The sequence below is a fragment of the Aquila chrysaetos genome, chromosome Z, assembly GCF_900496995.4.
Source record: "Aquila chrysaetos chrysaetos chromosome Z, bAquChr1.4, whole genome shotgun sequence".
In the NCBI taxonomy this organism is placed as follows: domain Eukaryota; kingdom Metazoa; phylum Chordata; class Aves; order Accipitriformes; family Accipitridae; genus Aquila; species Aquila chrysaetos.
The window spans coordinates 30,880,060-30,902,810 of record NC_044030.1 but is presented as its reverse complement, the minus strand read 5'-3'; the positions used below and the strand labels follow the sequence as shown (position 1 = coordinate 30,902,810).

Below are 22,751 nucleotides of genomic sequence, written 5' to 3'. Positions count from 1 at the left end.
CCCCATGTTTTTTCTGCCACAAGAAAGCTGATCCTAAATTTATAAATCTTGTGATGGTCTTTCCTGACTAACTGTCTAACTCCATGTAGATGAGTATACTCCAGGAGAGAATACTTACCAGGGAGAATGCTTTCCGATAGTATACTGGACATCATCCAGATAATTCCAAGACAATTTATAAATCTCTTGTAATACCATTGTGCAAAATGGTCTAGGGGAACCTTCAGAGAAATGGAACACTCAGGGAGGAAAGTCCAAGGAGGCTCAGGAAAAGCCTGAAAAGGAGTCTATCAAAGTCCACAGGAATCCCCGGACATGCTGGAGATCACAGCATAGGCTATGTGTCTTCCCATGGAAGGAAGGATGTGCCACTTCAGTCCACAACACAACAGGTGATACAGATCTCTAGTTATTGTTGAGAATATTGGGGATAAAGCTTCTGTATTAGTAAGACTACTACAGTAAGCAGCAAAAATGGTTTGTGATGACTGAGCCAATGTAACAAAAGAAAATTGGCTGGTTTGATTTTAAAGTTGTGTTTTAAAAGATACTATTAAGAAACCTGAAGCAAATTTCTCTTTAGAAATGGAGAACCACCTAGCAGATCAAACTGGAATTATATAATCAGAGGAATTCAGAAAGAGAGAAATAAAAAATGTAGAAGAAAAGTAGAGGGGCACTGTATACATTAATCCCTCTACAGTGCAGTGATTTACCCTACAGCAAGGGAAATTCCAGTGAGACCTGATCACAGTAAATGTGAAGCTAAAATTAGATGCTTGCAAAAGCAAATCAGGATGCAAGAATCAAACATAGCTGCTGTATATGCAGGAAGAGACAGAAAACTTGATTGGGAGCTGTCAGAGATGATCTCTGTGGGCTAACAGGTTTGAATTGTTCACTGAAATTACTTTAATCACAGAAGTAAAGGCTATTGTCACCCTACAATATATAGTTCCATATAATTGCTAAACCGTTTCTGTCTTGGAAATCTACGTAGAATCAACTGGTGATTATACTAAGTTCATGTAAGGTGAAGTCCTGATGAAGGCTGTTTTGAAACAGGACAGTTCCCTGGAGAATGCGCTCTAGTCCTTGGAGCGTCCCTTTCCTGGGCCCCATAAGACCCTGCTGTTGTCCCCACTGCATCAGTTCCACTTTCAGGACTATGGGCTCTTCTCACTGACTGAGGTACTTGACTGGTACTCTCTTCCTTCACTGCATGCAGCCAAGACACTCATTTGCTTTACAGACAGTTCCAGAGGCTCATCAGGGCTCCTGAGGGGACGCGCAGCCCAAAATGCAAACAGGCAAGATCAACACTCCCGCATTAGTCACTTGTGTGGACCTGTTCTCACTTCCTCCCTCCCTCCCTCTCTTGTTGTCTGATGTAATCAAAGGAACTTTGCTGACTGAAAAAAATACATATTCAGTCACTCAAGAGATTCCCAGATGATATTATGGCTGATGTTCCGCCTGCTCCTTCATTTGTAACTGTTCATTCCAGCTGAAGAGTGCTGTCCGAAGTGTCCTCTTGTCTACATGACCCTGAGGAAACATATTACGTGCTGCATGACCACACTCCACCTGTTCTTTCAAGGGAGACCCAATTAGGATTCATGGTATTCCATTCTGTGAAAGAAGAGAACAGTATGAAAGGGGAGAACTAGATATCTGAATATGCCTCTTTATCTCTTAACTCATACCCTTCCTAGATAATGCAACTCTTTTAAGAACCGTTACTTGAAATTTCAGTAGGGATCCATAGAAATGTCAGTGATCAGTGAACAAGAAGTGACTGGTAACTGTACCTGACTCTATAAATATATAGTGTACATGGCACAGTTTGTGTAAAGGAATATTTGTCTTATGTATATATATGTATATGGTGGAGAAAAATCCAAATCTTAAATATATATGAACATGATATGCTTGAGTTGGAAGACAAATGAACCTCCTTGTTTTCCTGGATAATCTTAACAAATAAAATCCATCTGCCTAAAGACAGATTTTACCCCAGAAGAAAAAACGCAAATACCAGAAATCAGCAAAGCTCTATTACAGGTTGTTTTTGGTCAGCAGTGGATGGCCAATATCCAAGTCAGAGTGGCTACTTTCTCCCTGTTGGGAGGAATCACAGCCAGAACTGGTCATATACAGAAAACTACTTGGAGTAGCAGGTGGACCATGAATTACACACTGTCCTATAACCAGTACTGTGACTTGCAAAACATGTGGAGGGTTGAAGGTATGTGTGGGACAACACAGCAGCAGATAAATGTGAGCAGGGTGGATACATACAGCTGCAACCATTTGGTTAACATGGTTTTTAAGCCTGTCAGGTTTATGCATAGGTCTCGCAGCAACCTGTTGGAAAAAGAAGTCAGGAACCTGAAGAGATGTGAACCAAGCATGCCTTGTACAAAGTGTGCCTTGGCTCATCACAATGAATAGGTAGCATTCTGCCAAGTTTCATTGTGGCATCATTGCATCTTGCACCTCAGTTTCATATCAAAGCTGCAACTCAGATTAAAAGAGAAAAATCCCCAAGGGAAAGGACATATGTACTGCATTCCAATAACTTGGAGCCCACCTGCTTAAAAAACCCTTACCCCTGCAATTTAGTAGCAGCACATGCTGGTAATTCAAGAAGAAATTTTTTGAGCCCTTTTTCCAAATGTCCGTCACTTCCTCCTGTAGTGTGCTCCTCTTCCCAGTATTTACTTCTGATCTTCCATCTCTGCTTTTGATTTTGTACAGGTTCTCTGGGAGTGTATCTGAAACTGAATTGCTGGAATTTAAGTAGTGATGGTTTCTACATGTGCAGGCAATCAAAAATCTCACCACTGTTCTGTGTATATATATAGACTGGTATGTTAGGAGCCAAATGATAACTGATGGTCATAAGGAACTGCACCAGTCAGGAAAGCAACTTCCTCCTCAGCTTTAATGCAGTAACTACAGCTGATGGTCAAAGGGACAACATGTTGACTTGCACAATGCAGTAGGTTCCTGACAGCTTTCCTCTTACTGGAACAAGCTCCAAGTTCTGAGAATGGAACATTCCAGATGCAGAACTCCTGGGAACTGAGTGTGGGTTTTTGTTTTGCTTCTCCCTGCCACCCCCCGCCCCCAGTGTAAATCTCATCATTTAACAGTAAGGATATAGCTGAGGCTTTTTGTGTTTAAAAAAAAACCTTGAAGGGATCTAAGCTGTGTTTATGTAAGCAGCTAGTGGTAACAGATACTTATTTCCTGAGTCACTAAATCCCTCTCTATTTCCACTTTTCTATCTAATGCTCATCTTTGAAGCACTAGGAGGTCTTCTGGTGAGGAAGAATACATAACCAGAAGTTTCTAATTGCTAGTTAACAGTTGCTGACATGCTCTCCAATAGCCTTAATCTTTCGCTTACCAGTGGGAATATTTGTAAGCCTAGAGTTACATTAAGTGGCTGGTATTTGCTAAAATAGTGTCTTTCATCTTTTCCGAATGATTGCTGAATCAGTTTGTCTTGTACAGTTGAGTGGATTTGGCCAGAGGGCTTAATGAACCTGATTTATTTGAGTTTGACACTAGAGAGAAAACCAGGGATTTTTTTGCCATGGGAAATGGAGGAATTTGAAAGCTGAGTAACAGTGATGATCGAAGAGCTCAGGTGGGTTGGAATGACTAAGGGTATAGTTAAATACCTGTCTCTTGGGCTTAAATCTCTCTGGGGTTTATGGTATCCTTCAGTCATAAAAAAATGCTGCAGATCAGAATAGGGATAAAACTGTTCAGCTAAAGGCTGAGACAGCATGCCTTGTCAATTCTACAGCAGGGACAACATGAGAAAGATATCAACTCCCCCAAACCCAAAGATTAAAGATTATTGAAAGAAATAGAAGTATCTTACTGCTTTACAGATGAAGGAGGTTGCATAACAGTTACAAAGTTAAAAACTGTTAAAGATTATGCTTAAACTAAAGTAAATCTATAAGAAAATGTTGATTAATACTTTGGAATGCATCTGAAATTTGTGGGGCAGTGAACCTCCAAGTTGCCTTTGATTTACAGCTCCCCAGCATAAGATTTGTATGACAGACTATACTTCCCTGTTTGTCATAGTGTTTCTGGGAGAGTGTGGGTCCCAAGTCAGATTTGTGTCAATAAACTGCACCTCTGGGTTTGTACATATTAGAGCAAAGCATCTGGATGGCGAAAGCAGATCTTGTTAAAGGTGCTTTCCTGAAGGAATGCAAGGTGTCTGCCTGTCTTGGAAAGAAATGGCTGGTCTTTTGAAGAGATAGAAAGGTCTATTGGGGCAGATAACAGGGAAAGCTGTGGCAAAGAAACACAAAAGTCAGCAAGCCCAAAACTTAGGATGCAAAATGAGGGAAAAAGTGGTTACTTAGTCAAGAGAAGACTGACTGGAGGTTATGTCAGATATGTCACAAGTATTTGCAGAGACAAAGGGTATGAACTGCTTTGTCTGCTAAAATCATAGCAGGAAAAGCAAGGTCAAAAACTGGGAAATACTTTCTAACAATCGACCAACAAAGCAAGGCTACATTGTCAAACCTATTTGAAAACCTCAGAGGACAGACACTGTATGTCTTCACAGCTCACCTGTCAGAAGCTTACACAATACAGATAGCATTGATCATATCCCTTGGTAGATCAAATGACCTTTCATGGTCCTACCTCATCCTCCTAGCAAATGGTTTGGAAAAGGGGGGAAGTGAGCTTGAAGCACATAAAGGGGGCTCAATGGTAGTATGCGAAAGGCCACTTAGCAAACAGTTCATACTGAGCCATCTGGAGCTGCATGACATAGCATGCACTGGCTACACGAAACATACCTTTCACCTGCTTCAGCTGTTTCACTGCTGGAGCAACAGATGTTCTTTAGTCAGTTCCTCCAGTTGATTGGCTTGTTGCCCATGCAGTTGTGTCCTTAGGAGATGCAAAATCATATCTCCTCCTGTAAAGGACCTCTAGGTCTTTGTTTTTAAATGAGAGGATTAACAGACTACATGTCTGAAGCCAGGATTTACTCGTGGTAAAAGTGACATTCAGAAGATTGGTTCCCAGTGGTTCCTCAGCAAGAATGAAGTTATCATTCAGTCATTGGGATGTTCATGCAGAACCTACAATGTAAGAATGGCAGTGTTTGATCTTGTGATAAATAGAGGAAGCGAGACAGCCTGCTCTACCTGACCCTCCTTTGAGCAGGGAAGCTGTCCTGGGCGATCTCCAAAGGTCCCTTCCAATCTCATCCATTCTGTAATACTACCATAAAATGCTGTGCACCATCTCTTTATTGTTAAGAGACTTCTCTGGTCATTAGCAGAAGAATGGAGGCTTATGTGGCTGGAAACCTCACAGAGTAATCATTATTCCATTCCCAAAATATCATGACTGACTTAATGCTAGAACAGCATTGGTATATAATTCTGTTGTTATTAAAACACTTGAAGCATAGTCACATTGTCTAAGCATTTCTCCAAATCTCCATGTTGTACAAGTTTGTAAAATAAATCTGGATATTCTTGCATGAACAGGAACGTGTGTCTTGCGTCTGCAGGAACTGAAACTTTAAATTAAATGCATGCTAACTTTGCAAAGTTAGTGATGAGGAATGTTTTATACTCTTGACGCAAAGGTTCAGTGTGGGCTAATGCAATACAATGCAGGCCTGTGATATACATGCATTTGAGGGAAATGTGGTACATGTGTGTGCAGATATCCACAAAAGAAACCTGACAGTGTAAAAGGTGTAAAAAAGGAGATGCCAAAATATAGGATTTTACATATGTATCTATAACTATGTATATGTATACTTATATAAATGTATGTATAGTGTGTCTGTTCTGAAGTGATCATTTTGTGCTGCTAATGCCAAAATCTTGTAGATACTTCCCATAAGAATAGGTTATTCAAATGATTAGTGCATGGTATATTCACCCAGAAGACAAAAGTTGGCGAATGTTTGGGTTCTTTGATTTTAGATTGCAGGATGTTTGGAGCCCAGCTCTGAGATCTTTGGTTACTACTACAGTGCTTTGCTTGCCATTTGACGTGAATAAAGAAATCTAAGTGCTGACTGAAGATTTATCACTGGGAAAGACTGAGTGTGAAAGGCAGTGATTAGAAATCATCTAAGTTTTCAGTTGCAACTAACAAGTAGGTACTGTACTTAGAGAGGCAATAATTAGTGAGGGCCTGTTGGGAGCTAAAAGCAGCCAAGGTGAAAAATGAAGCATGGAAAAAGCAGCCAACAGTTCACTGACAAAGTTTAGTCACCTAGATCAGCCTATTCATACATCATCTAAAAGCCAATGTTGTTCTTGAGCAGTTTGAGGAAGTTGCTCTGGCTTCCCAGGACGATTCAACCATTTTAGATACTCCTTCTTCTGTTAATCTAAACTTTCCTGGACAATTTTGACTTCTCTGCTTGACAGTTAATCCCAGAATTACAGAAACATTTACATGGGAAGGGACATCCAGACACCTCTAGTACAACTTCTTCCTTAAAGGAGGGCATTGTCCAGCCTGGTCTTGAAAACCTCCAAAGATGCACAATGCACAGCCTCTCTGGGAAACCTCATAGCGATCTTTCTTTTGGTTTTTTTTTTTTTTTGTTTTCTGTCCCATCAGAATCTTCCCTGATTCACTTTATTACCACCATCTTTCATTCGCCTGCCATTTGCCTCACTGGAGTCTGGCTCCGCTTGCCTACAGTGACCCCCTTGTAAGTGTTGAAAGCTGCTATTAGGTCTCCCTGGAGTCACCTCTTCTCCAGGCTGAACTATTCCCGTTCCCTCAGCTCCTCCTTGCAGGACGTGTTCTCCAGACCCGCTACTACCCTGGTGGCCTCTGCTGGACTTTATTAAGTTTATCGGTATCTTTCTCATATTGGTGCACCCAAAACTTGATGCACTATGTCAGACTCAGAATGTTCTAACAAGTACCATGTAAAGAGGAACAATCACGTCCCCCAGTGTACTGGCCTGTCGCTACATCCCAAAATGCTGTTAATTCTCATCAGTGACAGGCCACACTGGTTGCTCATGTTTAGCCTATTGTTCTCAAGAATTCACAAAGTGTTTTCAACGGACCTGCCTTCCAGCTAGTCAGTAGTCACACCCCAGCCTGTACCGCTGCAGGAAGTTAAGTCTGTTTCAGGTGCACAATTTTGCATTTGTTGAATTTTATTCCTACAGCCTGTTTAGGTCCCTCCTAATGACAGCCCTGTCCTCAGGCACATAGGCTGCACTCCCAGTTTGGTGTTGTCCACAGACTTATTTCCGCATGTCCAAGTCATTAGCAAAGATATTAAACAGGTCCCAGGGAAAACCGCTGAAGAACTTCATGCTGTCACCAGCCTTCAGACAGAATACAACGCATTAACCACAATTCTTTCAGACCAACAATCCAGCCAGTATTTCACCCATCCAATAGTTCACCTATCCAGGCCATAATGTCCTAATGTGAGGCAAAAATATTGTGGGAGACTGTATCAAAAGCCTTGCTAAAGTCTAAGTATACAACATCCACCACATTCCTAGCATCCATAAAACCAGTCATTTCATCATAGAAGACAATCAGGTTGGTCCACCCTGATTTACTTTTGGTAAGACAGGTTCTTCTTCATGTGTTCAGAAATGGCATGGGTGGACTTGTTCCATAATTCTCTCAGGGACCAAATTGAGGCTGTAGTTCCCTGAACTATCTTTCTTGCTGTTTCCAAAGATGGGTGAAGTACTTACCGTTCTCCAGTACTGGGCGACTCCCGTAGTCACCATGATCTTGCAAAGGTAATGGAGAGGGAGTAGCCTTGCAATGGTATCAAGAGGCTCTCTCAGTACCCTTGGATGCAACCAGCCTAGTCCACAGACCTACAGTATCAATATAGCTCTATTTTGCTGGAAAGGAACTGAGCAACTACTCTAAATATTAGGTCTCAACTTTGCTGTTTGTAAACACTGTATTATGGTCAGTCTTAAACTAGAATAATTTTCTCATATATTTGCCTACTTTGTGCTTTACTACTGTTCAGGAAAATATCCTGTTTTATTGGGTTTCTAGCCATTACCATTAATGTGTTCATGCTGACCAATAACTTTTCACTGTTAGAAGTTCTAAAGAAGACAATGAACTTCTTTTACTTGAAATGTCTGGGTTTTTTTCCTGTCAAGAGGTCTCAGATAGATTCTCTTCCATGAATTGTTTTAGCTAGGAGGTACATGCTTCCAGAAGCCAGAGCTTCAATTTACCTGTGTTCATGTTACGCTTTTGTTTGTGTGCAAACTGTGAGGACTAACACATGTGAAGCTCACAGAAAGAATCCTTTAAATGCTATTTCTAGTTCCTCCCGAGTCATTCTCTGAAATTCCATAGTTTGATCACAGTTCACTGGCTACAATGCTAACAAAAAGTTTCACTTCTCTCCTAATACCAAGTGCTGCAATTCAGACAAGGCACTCATAACTACTCAGTTATGATCTTAGATACTCTAGTCACTGGCTAAGCTTATATTTCAGAAATATCACTTATAGGCTAACACATTCTTTAATGGCATTGCCAAAGGCTTTAGAACTGATGTTAGGGTAATGAGGAGAGCAAACCGTTGCCTTGGCTCTCAGGGTCACAGCAATCTTGTCACAAGGGGTATATTAAAGTAGATTAATTGTTTGAGTAAGCATGGCCATATCATCTTGCTTCAGGTACCATCTTCTAAAAAATATCTATAGTAAGAGAAAAGCAAACCCCATAGACTCTGGCCTTAATGGTTTTCCCAATCTTCAGTGTTTGGCTCTGGAAACATTAGGAACAACAACAAAAAAAGCCCGCATCCAGAATATAATTTCATGCACATTCTCATAGTTTGTTACTTTTGCTTCTGGCTACTTCAACTGCAACTCCAGAAGCCAGGCAGAAGGCCCCATTACTTTCTAGAATATATCTCTGTAAGCAAAGACCCATGCAAAGTCATTTGTGGTTAAAGTGAAAACAGAATTTAAATTTCTGACAGACAGGATGCATCCATTTAACCACACAACCCTTTAAGCTAAACAGAGCAAATCTACAGTCCTGGCATACTTCCTATTAAAGCAGCTTAGCTTCTAGATAACGTAGCTCCTACAGCCAAGCACAGACCCCGAAGTCTTGGTACATGATAAAGGCTTAGTAGTTTTTTGGACAGGGAGGAAAATATCTTCTAGGGCTGTGCTATGTCAGACAGCCCATTTCCAGTTGCATTCTCAGACAAGGTGGAAGACTGTCTTGTGGCTCATTCTTCCTTGGCAGGGAGGAAAGAAAGAAGTGAATACGCAGGTCTTTTAAAGCATTACATTCAAAATATATGCATAATTGGGAACGTGAAGCTTGTTCTCGTGTCTTAAGAGTTTGGACAGGTGAATTTCTAAGTACTTGTCTTTCCAACCTTAGCATTCAGCCACTTGGTGTGACGTTGAACTTGGCATGGCCTTCCCAAGCTTTACGTGTGCTCCTTGGCGGAAGACCTCACAGCCTTCAACTCCCAGGATGCCAAAATCTTTCGTTACATCCGTTGGGAGTGTCTGAGCCACCTGCAATTTGCCAGCAAGCTGCGTGTCTTGCCACCAGTGCTCCCAGCTCCTATTCAAGTTTCCGTGCTGACTGGTTAAAAAGACACCTGATGTGCTTTTGAGGAAAAGCTTGAGACAGCTTGGAGCAACGAAGGGCCTTACCCTGCCGAAAATTCAGTCACCTCCATTAACCTCACCCTGCTCCCAAGCTCAACTGATTTGTCAAGGCTGGGCACCCCGGGGACCGGGACAGCCCCCTTCGGCCCTCGGGCCAGCCTCCCGGGACGGCCGCAGCCTGCTGACGGGCGGCACGGGCAGCCCGCCGGCCCCCGCCCCCGCGTCCGGACCCCGCCCCGCCCCGCCCCGGCACGCGCGCCCGGCGGGGGGGAGGGCGCGTGGGCCAGCCCCGCTCCTCGGGGGAGGGGGCGGCCGGAGCCGGGCCCGGGTGAGCGCCCCGCGCGCATGCGCCCGGAGCGCGGCGGCGCCCCCGCTCGGCTCCACTCGGGCCGCGCTCGGCTATTTCCGCCTCTTTGTTTTAAACTCCGGGCCGAGCCTTTTAATTTTACCCTCCTTCCCCCCCCCCCCTTTTTTGTTTTAAATTTTTTTTTGGCGGGGGAGGAGAAGAGGGGCTGGTGTTTCCCTCTGTCTCGCGTTACCTCGCTCGCATCCTCCGCTTTCTCTCTGCAGTGGCGCCCGGGGAAGGACGGGCCGGGGAGCAGAGGATCGGTGGTGGGGAGCAAACCCCCCCCCGCCAGCCCCGAGAGGCGACCGCGCCCCTCCCCCGCCAACGGACACGGCGCCGCCCCTCCCCCGTCAGGTCAGTCCGTGGCCGCGGCGTTGCGTGGGGTGGCGTGGGGGTCCGCCGGTAGCGGGGCGGAGGTCCCGGCCTTCCCCCGCCCCGCTGTGGGGCCGCGGGCCGGGTGAGGCCCGGCGAGGGTCTTGGGGGCAGGGCGGGCCTGCCCCCTGGCCCCCCCGGCCGCCGGTGTTTGCGGTGGGGGGCTGCGGGTGGGCCTCCCGGCACGGGTGTGCGTGGGGGTGGGGGAGGGTGCGGGGCGAGGGTCTTCGCTGCCCCACGGGGTGGGGGTCCGCGGAGGAGCGGGCCTTTTGCCTCCCAGGTGTCCGGGGTTTGAGGGGGGTGCACCGGTGTGCTGTGCTTGAACTTCCCGTGCTGCAGCAAGCACGCTGTATCCTCGGGGTGGGGGGCAGTGTTAATAGGGGAGATTGGATTTTGTGTGGGGTTCCCCTCCCCAGACACCCCTCCCGGAGCAGGGAGTCTTCTGAGGGCCAGGGGAGCGTCTGTCCTTGTCCTTCTGTCTGTCTGGTCAGCTGCCCCCCCGCCCCAGGGGAAGGTGGCTCTTGCCTTCTGGGGGAAAGGAAACCCCGGCACCCCCCCTCCACCCCTTCCTACCCCCGAGCGGAGTTGCCTGTTGTGTGGAGGGGCCCGGGACAGGCAGCTCAGCCGCGGGCAAGGCCGTGGTGCCTGTGGGCAGCGGGGTGGATGGAGCTGTCCCGAGTTGTCCCTGAATGCTTCCTCCCCTTCAGGGGTGGGTTTGCAGGGCTCCTAAACGCCACGGCTTTGGGAGAAGGGGTCGCTTTGAGGGGCGGGGTGGCGGTTGGTAGCGGTGGAGATGCCGTTTCCAGTAAGCTAGAGAATAGAGGGGACATGCCCCTTGCGTGTACGACCTCACCTGTGCAGGTGTGTGGCTTCGGTGCTGTGTATCTAAGTGGCATATGGGATTTTAAGTCTTGTGAGTAGTAGGAAGTGAAGTGGTACTCGTAGGTAAAATATAGAAAGCTTGTGGTCTGAGTTGTTTTAAGGTGTTAACATGTATATATGTATTTATTTATTTGATATTACAAAATTCTGATTGTTTTCTCGACCACTGAGTTTTAGTGAGTTGTCACGCTGTCAGATTTGGGTCTATTAAGTTAGTCTCTTTTAGTCTGAAAGTGTCAGGCATTGCTTCAGAGTGTCCTGTGTGGAAAGTTTAGCATGTCCTGAAGTTAATAAGGCTCACAGGAGGCTTGATGATTATGGTTTATGAAGTACTTGGATGTTCTTTTGTTACTTCACGTTTGTTTTTTTTTCTTTTTTTAATTGTTGCAAACTATCACTCTATGCATGCTTTGTGTCAAATTAGTTTAGGCGTTTCCTGCCTTCTGTATGAAATGTGTGCCTCTGAGAAATCAGTTCAAGAAATTCTGTTTTGTTATCTGTATTATATGCTCTGGAATGTTCTTCTTGAAATATTTTGTTTGGTGTTTTTCAAAATAATGCTACATAATTGTCTTCCAGAGCTTCACGGACGAATTAAGTTTGTGGATGAAAAGGTTTGAATTTAAAAAAAACACAACAAACACAAAACGGTTGAGAAGAACCTTGTGTTTAAGGAGCATCCCGTGTATGTATCTTCCATTGTAAATTGGTTTCCTTTATAAAGCATGAACAACTAGGCATATGCTAAATATGTTGTTATTATTGTTGGGTAGCATACTTGTGAACTTTATGTTCATTCTTTTAGTGGCAGATCAGATGAGAATCTGAACTGTGATAGTTATCGTGTCTCATAAAGGTGCTCTGCAATTCATCTAATTCTTTGGTTGGTGAGAAGGTGAATAGAAACAGAAACCTTGTACCTTTCCAGTAGCTCTACTGTTTCAATGTAAGTTGTACTTGTAGATACTTTATAATGTGTTTAAAATACAGAACCTGTGCAGAACTGAAGGTACTTGGTGAGATCATGTAGGACGCATTAGAAAAGGGTCAGGCGGTTTTCTAAAGAGATGCATGGGGTACTGCAACAGAAAGCTTGGAAATAAATAAATTTTAAAGCATTTTGTAAATCACTTTTTGAGCAAAATCTGTTTGATTTCTTTATGTGGGCTGATCTAGCCAGCTTGATCTAGTTACTCTGCTGTCACCATAGAAAATCAAGACTGAACGCTTCTAAATGCCGTTTTAAAGTCAACTAAGAGATTGTAACTATGGTTGCCTAATACTAATGCCTAGAATGGCAGAAATTAATTACCATGCTATGAAAGACTTCTACTAAGAGACTGTAAAGTACAGTTTCTAGTTGCTGCAGCTGCCCAACCTACTCTTACTTCTCCTGACTACCTACATGATTTAGAGGAGGTCATCTCTAAGCTTTGTATTTGAGATACAGGTAAGCTTTCTTGTCAAGAACCATTCTACATTTGCTTTAATAGCTTCCATTTTCTTTTGCCCATATGACTGTTTAATCTAGGCAGCCTTTTTAGCTTTTGTCAGGTAATGCTCTCCCAGGACTGAAATAATTTCAGATTAAATTCATGAACTCTCTGGGAAACTCTGTAAGCAGAAGTAGAAGCATTTCCATTGAAGCTCTAAGCTAGATATGACCTACAAAGTGGATGTGGACATGATGTTTTGAAAAGTATGCATGTTGATAGCGTTTCACTTTTCAGCTACTGTCTTAAGAGATGATACCAGCTTACAAGAAAGTGTAATGAGATTCTGTATGTTATAAAATAAACATTTTCTCTATTTTTTTGCTTGGGAACTACTGTGTACTACTATTGGTACACATGAGGAAGTAGAGTTACCAAATGGAAGCTTTTATTGATAATGGTATTTGGAGATGCAGTGGATTTAAGACTGTTGGCGTTCCTGAGAGTTTAGTAGTTTAAACTCTGTTCTCTTTTCGTCATTGCTAGTAAAGATGTTTAATGATGGTTGAAATTTCTCTGATGTGCTAGGTTAGGTATGTTTAGAGGAAATGTAGAGAAAACCTGCTCAGGGCAGTTTGATTGGAGTAGGTTAAAAGCCAGGCAGAAGCTGTCTGTCTTTTAGCTTCGGCAAGACTTATTTTGAAGCTCTGTCTTGAAGTAAATTTATAGTTTTGCATTCCTAGCACCTCTCTTTTTAAAATGCAAGCTTGCTGTATTAGGCTTTAAGTGTAGCTAATATGTGAAAGTCATAAGTGCAATAAAAGGGAAGAGAGAAAGGGGTTATTCTGCATTAAAAGCAGTCTTTGCTATTGTGATATGTAACAGTTTCACTGCTAACTGAAGACACACTCTAAACAGTGTTTGTTCTATAATTGCTCTAAAAAGCCAAGAAAAAACTTGCTGCTCCTATCTGAATTAGATTTTCTCAAGTTAATTTTACTGAATAAGTGCATCTATATTTAAATCAACAGACTATGAAAGTGAAATACTCAGTGTGGTGAGAAGTAGTGAGATTGAAAGCCTTATTTGCTTTTGAAAGTTTGATTGAAGTTTGATACTACAGAGACCTGAAGTCCTGCAATCATATTGCAGAGCCAGCATTGTAGGAAGGAATAAAGCAGCAGTGAGTTGATCAATGATACTATTTTCCCTTTTTTTTTCTTTCTTTTTTTTTTCCTTAATCAGAAACAGTACTTTATACTAGGAGCTTCCTATTTTACGTAGGAACTTCAGGGTCTTTCTATTCCTTTGTCAAACATAGCATGTATTATTCAAAAGTGGGGGGAATGGCAAAGTATGATGAGCTCAAGTCACTTGTTATTTGTGCCAAAAGATGACTGCTCTCACAGTTATGACTGCCTCTTTTTCAAATCACAATTTTAAGTTGATGGAGCCAGTGGGGGAAATTGATGAGGGGGTGGGGGGGGAAGAACTGGAGATAATCGAGGTGTGTGTGTTGGCATTACTACAATGCAGGGTAAGATTGTAAGGAAGAAATATGCAACTGTGAAGAAAACCAGGTTTTTTTTGTAGTTTTGCTGCTAGTGGAAGAACTTATTTAAACTAGCTCTACCATTATTTTCCATCTCTGCAAATTGGCAAGAAGGAGACTTATTATTATCCCTATAGACATATATTTAGGTTGACGTTAGCAGATAACTATTTTGTATCCTGACCTTGTGACTGACAATAACATAGAAGAATATCTACATTAAAAGGGCCTGTGGTTTGGTGGCAATAAGAATCCTTCTTGTTTGAAACTGAGGCTATCCTTATTGTTGGAAACTGAGGATATCTTTGCTTTGTGAATAGCATAAATTCATTTTGATTTAAGGTAGGAAGCATTCTGTGTATGTTGTATGTTGGCGAGAATGTACTGTGCTGTATTTGCTTAATTAAGACAGGAAAGTTATTTTTTCAGATTGCCAGAATGAGTATCGTGTTATTTGCTGACTTGCAAATGGCATCTTGTCAAGTTTTTCAGGTTTAGTTAAGAACTTTCTTTTCACTCTCTGCATAACTAGATAGTCAGTGATACTATCTTTAGTTGATTATTATATAATCATTGTGATGTTACTGGATATAATGCAAATCTTGTGTGAATTGTGTGTGATGTTATGCCAGAACAGGTCGTCTCTGCTATCTTCTCTTGCAACGTGCATGCAAACGTTATATTAATGTTTGTAACCATAAATGTCATTTATTCATGAAAATATGTAAGCATTGCCAGTGCAGTGTTTGCCATTTTTTTGTCAGGTGTTGTGCTGTACAGCTTTTTCTGGTTTGTCACCTGAAAGAACAAACTGAAAGGTACAATACAGCTGACTAACTTATATATTGTTTATGAATAATTGTCTCTGACATTTTGTGGTATCTGAACTATTAGTTTTAGTACGCAGATTGGCATAGTGAAAGCCATAGGTCAGTTGATTACTTAGTTGAAGGACATTGCCAAATTTATTTTAATTTAGTAGACAAGATGTTTATTTTTATTATAACAAATCTATTTGTTGTACTGAGCAGTGGCAATCAGCAGAACTTATTTGAGGAATGAGATTTTTTTTTTTTTTCTTTATAACATAGTAGCTTGCTTTGTTCTTTCAGAGTGACTTTTCCCAAAAATCGTTTTGACATAGAGACATTTGTAAGTTAAAAGTTGTGTATGGACTGAGATCTTATCTTACCTCTGTGTTCCAGATGATTGTATTTCATACTGTTCCATTGTGATAATAATTGGGTTTTGTTTCATTTATATTTTTTTCCTAAAATATAAAGTATGTTCTAGACACAAGAACTCCGATCTTGGTTTGAGGATTCAAAATAGGCAAGAGGTAAGGGAATTTTTTATGTGCTTGTTTAAGTACCGAATCATGCACACAGCTGAAAATAGATGCCCCTGTTTCTAAATCAAAGTACTTATATTTCAGACTCTAACTTTTGTTAAACCTGTATCTGTTAAAGATACTTCTAACACTACTTCTGCACTTTAAGAGAGTGCTAACACACTGTAATCAAATCAGTCCTTTTAATGTGTGAAATACTTTTCTTTCCATCTTTGAATTATTCCTTTTTTTTAAGGTGTGGACCCCAAACCAGTGTACAGTGCTTGTCTGATTGGTTCTGTCTGCGCTTATGAAAGCCCCACAGTTGCAGTGCTACAGCAAAGGGATTCCCTTAGTCTTTCTTGCTTTAGCACTATACTAGTTGGCTGTTTCCTGACTGTTTTTCAAGCTTTACTGAATCTTTTTCAAGGAAAAGCAAGCATAACACCACCACTTGTTAAATGCTCACTTAGAATTTCTTACCCACAAGTGCAAGTTGCTCTTGCCCTGTGCAGAAGTCTGCACTTGCAGAAAAGCTCTTTTGTGTTGCTGGGAAACAGTGTAGTAAAAAATTATGCTCTGTGAGTGAAATCCGTCAGGTTTAAAGATGAACATTTACCTCTTTTAGGAACAGTTGCATGGATTTATTTCATTTGTTGAATGAAGTAACTAAACTGCCTTTTCCTGTACCAGTTTCCTAAGGCTGATTGCAAAGTAGCCTTGCATCTTAAATCAATTTATGCTTTAATGTCCTCCTTTTTGTATTGGGTTGCCATAAGATGATGATTAATTCACAAGTGTTTAGTTAAAATCTTGGTAAAGGAAAGTTCTTTGATCTATGCTCATACTGTTCTCAGGCAAATTATGAAGAAATGCCCAATATTTTGGGTGTTTTTTTCGTGGAAAATCCTTTCTTCCTTCCCAACCATCTTTTCCCAGCGTGTTTGGATTTCATAAATTATCATTACCTTACCTTGAATCTGTACTTTTAAATTCTGAAGTTCATTGCTACAATCTATGTCTATTCCTGCAGTGAAATATAAAATCGAGTCCATTTGAAATACTGTGGTAATACCCTTATTTTACCAGAAGTTTCAATCTAACTGTTACTGAGCAGGAGCAGTTTAATTGAAAGGTGCTTTTTAGTAACATTTATCCTGGTTAACAGTAGCGTTATGCTTGGTGGCACCAGAGTGAGTAGTGTATTTGCATAACAATTTATTATTCTTGTGTTTCTAATCTTGTACTTCTATTTCTTGACTGGCTAGAATGAGGCAGAAGTCCCTCTCAAGATCAGATCATTCTGTAACAATTTCAGAAGAGACTTGTGTTTATATTAATAAAATGCTTCATTCATACTTCTTATTTCAACCACTGTCCATAAGAAAACTAGTCTAGATCTGTATAGGCTTATATCTGAGGTAGCATAAATGGCACTGGACCAGATAAAAAGGCTTCTGGGTAACTAGTGGAGCTAATTTTCTTCAGTTCACTTTCTTGCATGTGAGATTCTTTCAAGACTTGACAGAAGTTACCAGAAGCAGTCTGTGTGTGTTGATCGAAGTGGTATTAAATGAATTTTGGCACTTGAAGGTTTTATTTTGTTAATATCTTCAAAATATGTAGGTATAAAAAGGACTGTATTAGTTGCAGTCATTTTTAGTGCAACTTTTTAGGCATAGTCTTAGATGCTACCACCAGAAATTGTTTATCAGGAATATGTTTGCTCTAATCTGTAACAGTTACTCAAATTATGTACGGTTATCATGCCTAGATGATAATAGCTCGTGGGTTGTGTGATTATGATTTTATGACTAAAAATGGCTTGAATTTGGACAAAGTGTTACAGATACAGAAAGGATAATGCCTTGTTTTGTTTTGTTGGTTTTTTGGGTTTTTTTTTTGACAAAAAGATATTTTACCCTGGCCTTTTTTCTTTTCTACTGAAGTTAACAATGCAATGGGACACAAGAAAGTGTAGGACTAACTCTGTATATAAGCCATTCTGTGATCAAGTATATAAATGGATTATGGTCTACAAATTAAGTATTTTTGCTACTTTGGGCAGGGAAAGTACATTCTGTCCCCATGTTTCAGTTCCTCGCTCCACTCCGCCACATGGGTCAGATGACTTGCCTAGTGGGACTTGAGGTAGGCTTCCAAAGCCACTGCTCTGTCAGGGCGTTTGTTCTCCAATCACAAGCACGAGTCGACACTGAATTGAATCTCTGGAGGTGATTGGAAAGTGTCATGGGGATTTATTTTACTTTTAGAATGTGGAAATACAGAGTATAAGGATAAATGAAAAGATTCCAGATTCCTCTTCTGTAGCCTCCATTATTAGGCCTGATGTTACTGTAAGATATATTCACTGGAAGAGTGAAGACAAGGGAAAAATGAGCTGCTTTTGCTTATCCCCAAGATTCCTTAGCCACTTATTTCTTCCCATGATAAGTAACCTTTTTTCAAGTTAGCCATCCGTTATCGCCATCTGCAGACATTGACAATTTTAGCATGCAAATGAAAAAAAAAAAAAATTCAGCTCGCTCTCCTCCCAGCTTTAATCCAAAAACAAAGGAACGAACTTTTTTTCCCCTGAAATTACTTTTTCAAATGCTCACAGTGTATGAAGAGGTCTACACGTGGTACATCCTGAGAGAAAAAGTCTTTCAGATGCCCAGGATTTGCTGTGTGGAGTTCACTGTGAGACAGGGTCTGTTCTGTCCTTGTCAGCCAAACTTTTAATGATACATGTTTCTTGTGAGGTATTTTATTAAGTTGTGTTGTAAAGAATGGAGGGAAAGAGTGTCAGTGAAGATGTCATCTATTTAAACAACATATTACATCTTTATTAATGTTTGTAAGTTATTTTCATTGTCCCTTATGCCATAGTTTGGTCTCCAAAAGCAATTCTCGGTGAATTGCAGAGAGGAACCAAATTAAAGCCTGTAGCTACTGCTAGTAGGCTGCAGTAGTTAACACCTTGCACTGAAAGACTGTTTCTTCCCTTTTTACTCTACATGTCATACATCCACCTAGTGTTTGAAATTTGTTGTAGGTAGCAATAAGGGTCTATGAAAGTGATTTTGCCTTTAAAAATTCCTGGGAGGAGACTTCACATATGCCTGGAATGCAATTATTATGATACATAGCAAAGGTAGTGCTTGTTTATTTACTTATTTATTTCTTGCATGGACTGTCAGATGCTGTTTACACTGAACCTTTTCAGAGAATATTTTCTTGCTACAGTTTTTGTATAGTTTGTACGAAAGTGCAGCTGAAGAGTTTTGTTGGTAATGGCCATCTCTTTAAATGGTAATTGTCAGTTACGTGGTAATTCTGTAAGTTCAGTACGTTTTTAATGATTGATACCTTTTCATATAGAATGAATGAAAGATTTTGTTTCCATTTCTCTATTTTCACCAATAATCTTCCCATACCTATAAAAGCTGACATCTGTACTTGTTTTAAGGGATTCTGAGGAGTTTTGTGCAAAGATCTAAATACAGAGCATGTCTTCAGCTTGTTCATGGACTAAAACTAAACTATCCCAGAGGCTGTAGAGTACCATTAATTACCATGACTGGATAAGGAAGAGCAATTTAACTTTTGTTCTGTTCAAAGTTGTGTCTTCTATACTTCTGACTCTGGAGAGGCAGACTTGAGCATATGACAAAATGACGATGTGCAGGGCTGGGAAGGGAAACTTCTGTTCAGAAGGTAGTTAATTTCTCTTGCTAGCTGGAGTATGTGAAGCTTGTGTTAGTGCTGCAGCAGGTGCTGAGTAAGTTGTAGTAAGGGAAACTGGTAATTGCTTACTTTCTCTGAGATTCTGTTAAGCTGTTGGTATTTGGCAGTTTAGAGAACGTTTTCATGGCTATTCCTTATTAAAGTGTAGATCTTACTGAACGTAAGAAGGGAAATGCAGACCATCATTTTGGGAGATCTTACTAATGTATGCTGTAAGAACAGCACTTGAGAATTATGGCTGACAGTCAAGTTGGTTGATCTACCTCTCATTCCACCTGCCTTTTTTCTGAAGAGTTTCCCCTTGCTCTTCAACTACATTGAGCCTGTACTGGCATAAAGCTGCCTTCATCCATGGCTTGTGCTAATATTCTATACTGTGAAAATAAGCACCTTGATGTATAAGGAGTTTTTGCTTCTAGGTGTCCTTCTCTAGCAAGGAGGGTGGACAGTTGCAGCAAGTAATTTCTAAAACCACAGAAATGAGGCTCTCAAAGCCCTTACATAAGTGAAACTAGTCTCGTGGTGAGACTATTTTGTTGCCTTAATAATTTAGACCTTTCAGCTCCTGCCTACTGCCGAGCAACTTTTCTCTGTTTTAAATAAAATAGCAGAAGTCAGGTCACAGCGAAGTATTCAGTTTTATAAATGCTGAATCTTCTCATGCTATTGTTTTCCACTGGATTTCTCTGTCAAGAGTCCTTGTCCATTAAACCGGTGTCATGTTGCAGCGTTAGGACTGACAGACAAGATAGTGATGTTGTAATGGTGTTGCTCTGTTTTTTGGTCAGAGTTTGCAGAACTACCTATTAATAATGGCTTTGATGCAAAATTTAGAATGATTGAATGATATTTCATATGTTCTATGAGGTTTTCTTGAACTGTGACACATTATTAGATTATGCAGTGAAAAAGTATCTTAACAGTTAAATTTTGGAAATCTTTCCTTACTGCAACATGGCCAGTGAAACATCAAAAAAACCCAACACAAACAAAACCCACCAACAAAATGAAAAAAGGTTTGATAATTGCAGGTATCTTTTCTGTGAAGTGTCCTTTCTTTGTGGAAGATAATGCATGTTTTTGTATCACTAGACATTTAACTTCTTCCCTCCCTTCCTACACACATGCAGAACACTGGATCTAATGATGAGGAGGAGGAAATGAAAATGAATGGAATGTGAGGGCTTTAAAGGTATAATTTTTTCTACAAGTGTAAGTTTTCAAAGACTGTTATCCTGTTGAGAATGTTGTGAACCTTTTTGAACTGGAAATTTGGAGTGTTCTTCAATCATTTGCAATGGGGTTGGGTGGGAAAGGATGGTTGTTCCAGTTCTTAAATCACAAAAATCCCACCCCCCAGAAAAACCACTAAAAAAAAAAAAATATCTGTGGTCAGTTAGACAGGTACTTGAGAATGCTGGTTTCTGCACTCTGACTTGAAAATGTAGTACTTGTTTTACATGAGCAAACATAGCAGTCTAAGGAAATTTCAGAGGTATCAGGCTTATGTTGTTGTCTGAAAAGCAGATTCATTTCCCGGTGTGCAATGAGCCAATAATCACACACTCAGGAGAGACATTATTTATTTCATATTTGCGCAAAGATGGGTCCTAGGTGGCAATTCCACAAAGCTAGCACACCACACCAAAGAAGAACAATGTATTTATTCTGTTACGTGGTTAGTAAAATCCCGCCTAAATTTACATTCGTCGGTTAGTAGCCACCATCTCATCTACTATTGGCCAGTTATATTTAAATTAGCCTTGCTTGCTATGTAGATTAGCACACATGCTCCTTGCAGGTGTGGGGGGGCAAGTTCTTCGAGCCTGGAACTGAGTCGGACATCGCGATCTCCTCCTGCCACCTTTACCTTTCCCCCAGTTCATGCTTCTTTGGCAATCATCTGGCCTTTGGCACCTTCTGGAGCAGAATGTTTCTTTTTATCAGTCACATCTTATATTAATTAGGTCCAATTATCCTTAACATTTCTTTTCTCTCTGATGGACCTTGAGTATTCTTGCCAAGTTGGCAGTGCACACGCAGCATCCTCAAAACATCAGGGCCTAATTGTTCCAGGGTGTCCTTACTCTATGAATGCCAACTGTGTGCCTTTCTGATTACAGCATTACTTTTTAATTTGATATATACAAAATACATCTTGCATAAAATAGTCAAACTGTTCTAAATCTCTGAGTTATTCTTCAACAATGTCACTGTAATGATTTCATTAAGTCTGCCTAAAGCGTGAGGTGGAATCTTTCCTGTATGCAATGTGACTGATCCCAAACACAAGCATCTTAAGATAAGTTCAGAATTTATAGCCTACGAGAAACATGGGTGATGAAATATAGTTGTGAATATCTTCTCTGTTTTGGTAAAACACACGTTCAAACCTCTGTGCTGTCTGCTGCTTCTAATGGCTGAAGTTATTGCACTTAATTGCTGAGAAGCTGTAAAGGTAAAAAAACCGTTAAGATGGCTGGGTTAGAATATCAGTAGCTTAGGGCTACTCTTCATGTTCTTGTTCTTTTTTAGTATGGTAAAGGTGGCATGTCAAAATAAGCCAAGAGCTGCAAAAGCTAGAATGACTGTATTGGAAGAATGTTTTTTGTGCTTATTGCATGAGTGCAGTTTTTTTCTCTGTCCTTATAGTCTATTTCATTATAAATGGGAAAGAATTAAAAAAACCAAAACCAACAAAAAACAAAAAAACCACCGCACAGTAAACTAGTTTATTTTGGTGTTTAATTTTCTCTTTCTTCCAGGAGAATAACCTTCCTTTTCTTCCTCCTTTGTTCAAACTATTTTTCAATTTCCTTTCTATTACCTCTTGAACGTTGCCATTTCTTTCCTAACTCTTCTAAACTATTCATTCTTCTACTACAAGTATATGTGCTGTTGTCATTCTAATCGCAGTCTTCATTTTAAGTGAGTGCTGTTTATATTGAAGCCCATTTCTCAGTCGTTTTGAGTGCAGTTTACACTGGTACAACAGGAGAAAAGGAGAGTTCTGCTGAACACACTTGCTTGGTCCAGGTTGCTGGTTTTTCCATGCCTTTGTTGGGTTGACAAGTGCTTATTCATTGCCTTTGATTCTGCAGAGGGCAGATGGCCCTAAGGGTTTTTTGCACAGCTGTGGAATAGAGGGCCTCAAAGTGTCTTGGCAGTTCAGCTGCTTCATTGCAGGTTGATGGAAATGCCTTTTGGGCCTTCAACACAGTGGCTGGCTGTCCACTGTCTTTCAAGTGAAATTTGTCGTGTGTAATGGATGATACTTGAATGAAAGACTTACCATGAGAAATGTGTGCTGCATGAGGCCTATAGGGCTGACACTAAAGAAGGGTCTGCTAGAGTAAGAGCCAATGCTGCTTCATGACAAGTGCACCTTCTCTAATAAGTGATGATTTTCTCCTGG

The 22,751-nt window shown here is 41.0% G+C and overlaps 1 protein-coding gene and 1 long non-coding RNA gene across 4 annotated transcripts in view; one reads left to right on the top strand and one right to left on the bottom strand.

Annotated features, from left to right (window-relative positions):
• Positions 1-865: 865 nt before the first annotated feature.
• Positions 866-10,285, bottom strand: LOC115336914. The gene is made up of 3 exons (XR_003921990.1): positions 10,211-10,285; positions 4,845-5,132; positions 866-1,632 (listed from the first exon to the last, which is right to left on the bottom strand). It is a non-coding gene; the product is annotated as an uncharacterized LOC115336914 (long non-coding RNA).
• Positions 10,157-22,751, top strand: part of PCGF3 (polycomb group ring finger 3) — a 62,973-nt gene continuing 50,378 nt past the window's right edge. Inside the window, exon 1 of one of the 3 annotated variants that reach the window (XM_030004700.1) lies at positions 10,157-10,371. The gene's annotated coding sequence lies outside the window, so the exon portion shown is untranslated. Of the gene's footprint in view, positions 10,372-15,539; positions 15,596-22,751 lie in introns of those variants that run through there. The other 2 variants (XM_030004692.1, XM_030004693.1) reach the window with 2 other exon arrangements.